Source organism: Urocitellus parryii, chromosome 8 (genome assembly GCF_045843805.1).
Source record: "Urocitellus parryii isolate mUroPar1 chromosome 8, mUroPar1.hap1, whole genome shotgun sequence".
NCBI classification, from domain to species: Eukaryota; Metazoa; Chordata; class Mammalia; order Rodentia; family Sciuridae; genus Urocitellus; species Urocitellus parryii.
Genome location: NC_135538.1, coordinates 98,163,911 through 98,170,081, shown reverse-complemented (window position 1 = coordinate 98,170,081; position 6,171 = coordinate 98,163,911).

The window sequence follows — 6,171 nt, the reverse complement described above, 5'->3', positions numbered from 1 at the left end:
GTGAGAAAATAACCTCCAACGGTTATAATTGACCACAAGCTTTTAATAGGCACCAAGAGTGTGAAATGGCTCCTATAAATGTTAACACAATAATCAGTTGTAATAATGAAAAAAAGATAATGGAAAATAAATGTTCTAATGATTCTTCATTAGATAATCTGTTAAGCATTGTTTTGCCACATTGGCACATAGATATTATTCTGCGTCCTGAAAAAGATAGGGATGAATAAATCTTCAGAGGCTGTGCATATAGGGAACCATCTAAGACTAGAAGAAGACTTAGGATAGGTGAGATGAGACCCTTGAGAGCAAGTGTTGTGGGAGCTGTTATACAACAAGGGGGTTCAGTTAAAATTTTATAACCTATGAAGTCAATAACTTCTACCCAAAATGGGTAGAAAACTTTAGGAAAACAAATTTAAAATAGGGAAGAACTGGGTTTTATGGATGAAAACGGCAGCCTTGAATAGGTTTGAAGTAAAAGAAGCCATAGGACTGGTGTGACATAGAAGGGACCCTTGCTATGACTGGGAGTTACACTGGAGCATCTCTGATATCTTTCCAAGTCTAAGGCTCTATAATTCTACATATGCTGGACTTTGTTCTCCCAACACTTCTCAACTCATTGGTAATAACTGTCTTAGTTACCATTTCTGTTGGAATTCCGGCTGGATGTTGTTTTAGCAAGGACAACTCTTTTGAAACTTCTTGCATTGTTAGTTTTTTTGTTTGTTTGTTTTTTGCTTCTACTGATGGATCGCCAGCATAGAATGTGTCAGAAGCAAATCAGAGAAATGTATTTTGAGTTTTACTTTCAAGTGATAGTTTGTTTTTAAGATGGGGTCTCACTATGAAATTCAGGCTGCTCTTGAACTGGGCTCAAGTCATCCTTTCTCCTCAGTCTTCCCAGTAGCTGATGCCCACCACCATACCTGATTTGAAGAGATCCTTCTTGATTCTACTTCGGTGACTCAGATAAAGGGCCAGAGCACTAAATTCAATTTTTACTATACAAAAATCAACCTTCTTTCAGTATGTATGATGTTGGTGATATGATGATGAAAAGGGTCTTCAAGAAACAATGATTGGTATTAGCATCTTCAAAAGTCTAAGACTGTTAATTCCACTTCTAAGACAGTACTGAGATATTACTTTCAACATAATGTTGTCTGGGATAAAGATATAAAAAATGAAAAATCGAAGTGATGTTTGAATCAAAAAGTTTCAAGAGTAGCCACCATATGCAAGCACTCAACTATGCTGTGGTTGATATGCTGAAAACAGGGGTATGGAGCATTGTTGGAAAAGGAATCCGGACAGTAGGCTATAGAGTATATTAAGATTTTTTGTCTTTATTATGAAAGCCATGGGGATCTACTTTTTTTTTTTTTTAACAAGTTCATTTACTAAAAAGGTGTGCCATGATGAGATTGGCATTTTGAAAAGAATCCTCTGGTATTTGGAAGTATAACCTTAACAGGATTTTGAGGATTTAGATTGAGTAATTATTTGTTTCCCATCAACTTCCCCCTACTCTCTGCCACAGGGCCAGCTCAAATGCAAGCTCCACGAAGACAAGGATCTTTATCCATTTTGTTCACTGATGAATCCCAACTAACTAAAATAGTGCCTGGCATATAGAAGATGGTAAATAATTATTAATTAACCAAATAAGTAGATGAGCCAATGAATACATTCATATTGAATGAGGTGGGTGAGATGAAGCTTAGGACAAGAGAATCTAGGGTGTATACAAGGAAGATTTACAATGACAGATCATAACACTGAGCTGAGTAAGGAAGAAAATGAGGTTCTAAGGTAGAGAATCTTTGTCTAGAGCAAGGATAATACCTAGTTTTGGGTAAGGGAACTATGGCCAGCTTCTTTTTACGGGGTTCGTTCTGCCCTGGGGAATGTAAGCTGCCGTAAAACTACAATCTCAGATAATTAGCAAATAAAAAAACATAAATACTCAGAAATACATTTACACAAGACAAAGTCCCTAATGGATCTAGTTCACACGGGTTCTGGAACTAGACACAAGGAAAATGGCTCCAGTGGCTTATTTAAGGGGGTACATTAAAGGCAGGGATAAGGTTTCAAGGGTGGAGTCTTGCTTCATGATCTCTTTCAGTCAGAAGGTTGATTGACATCTTAGAAGGTCACACCCATCTCAGATGCTGTGTGGGCCATGGAAGAACAGGAAAAGAGATTCACATTGTTCCTGGGCATTTAACCAGAGGAAATGTCCACTGGCCATTCCTAGATACCAGATGTCTCTATCCACAAGACTTCCATGTGTGGTGACCCACATTCAACCCATGGACAGCTTGTGGCAACCTGGCTTGTATTAGGTACTCAATAAGTTATTTGTTGAATGAAAAAAAGGTAATAATGATGACATAGTAAAATCCAAAGATGGGAAGTGTTTTAGTCAGGTTTTTCGCTACTGTGACTAAAAGATCTGACCAGAACAACTGTAGGGGAGAAAGGTTTATTTGGGGGCTCACAGTTTCAAAGTTCAGTCTGTAGACAGCTGGCTCCATTCCTTGGGGCTTGAGGTGAGGCAGAACATTATGGCAAAAGAGTGTGGCAGAAGGAAGCAGCTCACATGATGATCAGAAAGCAGAGAGAGAGAGAGAGAGAGAGAGAGAGAGAGAGAGAGAGATCTTGCTTGCCAGATACAAATGTCTACCCCAAAGCCACGCCCCCAGTGCCTCACTTCCTCCAGCCACACCCTACCTGCCTTCAGCTACCACTCAGTTAATCCCATCAGGTGATTAATTCACTGGGTTAAGGTTCTTGTAACCCAATCATTTCTTCCCCAAACCTTCTTGCATTGTCTCACACATGAGCTTTTGGGGGACACCTCACCTCTAAACCATAACAGAAAGTATTGTGAGATTTTGCTTTTTAATTAGCTAGTCACATCTTTTTGTTTCTTTTTTTTTCTTGGTTCTTCTTAGTTATACATGACAGTAGAATGTATTTTGACAAATTATACAGACATAGACTATAACTTATTCTATTTAGGATCCCACTCTGTGGTTGTACATGCTGCGGATTTACCCTAGTCATGTATCCAAATACAAAGCTAGGAAAGTTATGTCCAATTAATTCTGCTGTTTTTCCTCATCCCCTCCCTGCTCCCATCCTTTCATTTCCCTTTGTCTAATGCAATGGATTTCTATTATTCTCCTCCCCAACCTTCCTTGTTTGGGGTTAGCATCCACAAATCAGAACATTTGGCCTTTGATTTTGGGGGATTGGCTTATTTCACTTAGCATGATATTCTCCAGTTCCATCCATTTACCAACAAATGCCACTATTTCATTTTTATTTATGGCTGAGTGGATATTCCATTGTGTATATATATCACATTTTCTTCATCTATTCATCTGTTGAAGGATACTTAGGTTGTTTCCATAGGTTGGCTATTATGAGTTGAGCTTCTATAAACATTGATGTGACTGTGTCATAGTATGTTGTTATTAAGTCCTCTGGATATAGACATAGGAGTGGGATAACTGGGTCAAATGGAAGTTTCACTCCAAATTTTCTGAGGAGTCGCTGTACTGCTTTCCATAGTGGTTGCACAAATTTGCAGTCCCACCAATAATGTATGAGAGTACCTGTCTCTCCACATCCTCACCAACATTTATTGTCACTTGTGTTCTTTATAATTGCCATTCTGACTGGAGTGAGATGGAATCTCAGTGTAGTTTTAATTTGCATTTCTCTGATTGCTAAGGATGTTGAGCATTTTTTAAAATATATTTTTTAATCATTTGTATTTCTTCTTCTCTGAAGTGTTCAGTTCCTTTGTGCATTTATTGATTGGATTATTTATTTTTCTGGTGTTAAATTTCTTGGGGTTTTTTTTATATATCCTGGAAATTAATACCTTATCTGAGGTATTGATGCTAAGGATTTTCTTCCATTTTGTAGAATCTCTGTTCATGTTCTTAATTGTCTCATTTGCTGTGAAGCTTTTCAGTTTGATGCCATCCCATTTATTGATCCTTGATTTTGCATTTTTGTGCTTTAGGAGTCTTATTGAGGAAGTCAGTTTTGAGGCCTACCTTTTCTTCTAGTAAGTGCAGGGTCTCTGGTCTAATACCTAAGTCCTTTATCCACTCAGAATTGAGTTTGTACAGCGTGAATATAGGGGTTCAATTTCATTCTATTACAATGGATTTCCAGCTAGTCATCTCTTATAGAAACTTTTAAGGACTTTCTAGTAAAACTAAGTTTTTAAAAGGTCTTATAGCTGAAAGAACTATAAAACTCAGGGTTCCCAAAGTATACCTGTCTGCTGTAGATTATAATTCTGATTACTTGGTTGGTTCTCAAAATCTCTCACCAATAGTAAATCATTTAGAAAGCTTCTCAAACCAACATACACAGAAATTACCTGAGGACCTTTTAAAATATTGATGCTAATAAGGTAGATTTGGGGTAGGGTCTGAGATTCTGCCTTTGTAACAAGCTCACAGATAATACTGATATTTCTGACTCAAGAGATACACTTTGGATAATAAGCATTTGGAATGCTTAGCTACTCAACTTCTGAAGGAAAAGATTTCTTAAAAAACAAGAGAAAGCCAGGTGTAATGGCACTCGCCTATAGTCCCACTCCTTAGAAGGCTGAGGTGGGAGCAATAGAGTCGTTTCACCAAAACACACAAGTACAATTTTCCAATACCAAATTTACAAGCCTACCTTGAGAAAGTCTCCAAGCTTTCCTTCTTTGTCTGCTTAAAATGGAGCAGTCCCTTTCCTTTCCTGGCCTTGGCCTCTCCTAGTGCTTTGGACTGCAGACAAATCTCCAGTTCAGGAACCTGTCTGTTAGTGCTTCCTCTTCTTTTGAGCCCAACCCCTTCACATCTACCAGCCAATTGTCACCATCACTGAATGGTATTCACACCACATTCACTCTCCTGCCGTCAAGTCTTCGCACTTTCTGTTCTAATCGACTGTCTTTCTCATTTTCATGTAGAGCCTTCCTACCTCATCATTTGCATCTTCATTTAAATATCATTTACTCAAGAAATCCTTGCTTGAACGCTTCCATGTCACAGTTTAATAACTACTCTTTAGACTGTAAGTGTCATAAATAATAAAATATAGCATATATTAGAGTTTACTCTGTACCAGGGCTTTGTGGTTGAAAGCCATCTAAAATTATCCCAAATGATTTCCATGTGTCAGGATTTATGGCCTTATATAATCCCCTGGTTTTGAGTAACTTGCTTCTAACCAATAGAAGCCCAAAACATTGAGGAGATTTCTTCTGTGGTTTGCTCACAAAAAGTTCTGACTGCCATCTTACTAGCAGAATCTCTTCCTTGATGACTGATGAACCCCAGTGCCATGTTGGAAATGCCCAGGCAAGGAAAAGCAAGCTGGGAACTGAAGCCCTTAGTTCAACATCCCAAGAGGCACGAGTCCTGCCAACCATCACTGAGTAAACTTGAAGGTGGGTCCTTCCCCAATTTAAACTTTACTACAAGAAGCCCTCTCTCTGTAACATCTTAATTGCAGTCTTATAAGAGACGTTAAAACAGAGGACCTAGTTAAGTTCTACCTGAGTCCCAAAGAATCAATAATAAATAAATAAATAAATTTATTTTATTAGCATTTAAATTTTAAGCTGCTGTTATGTAGCAATAGATAAATAAAATAGTACCCTTCTATGCATTTTTCACCTGTAAACTAATTTAATCCCTATAGCATCTTTGAATCCCTATTTTATACATAAGAAAACTGAAGTAATTCAACTTTCCCACGTCACAAGACTGGTAAGGGATGGAACCAATATTTGGACCTGTCATCAGGCTCCAAAGTCTGTGCTGTTAACTCCGTCACCTTGCATGAATGCAGTGGCTGTATCTGATTTGTTCATACTTGTAGCTGCATTCTCAGGTACAATTTTTGGCACATAGTAGATTCTTTATAATTGATTGATTAATTAATTCAGAAAATTGCTAAGTGAATGATGAATAGATTTGTTGTTGCTGTTCATGCAATGGAAATTTATGAGTGTTTTTTGGAAGTATAACTGTAACTGTTTGCTCTCCAAGGAGTTTTTGTTTTGTTTTGTGATATAGACTCTTCAGATGTAGAATGGAATATATACTAATTGACTGAAAATTACAGGTGCATTTTATT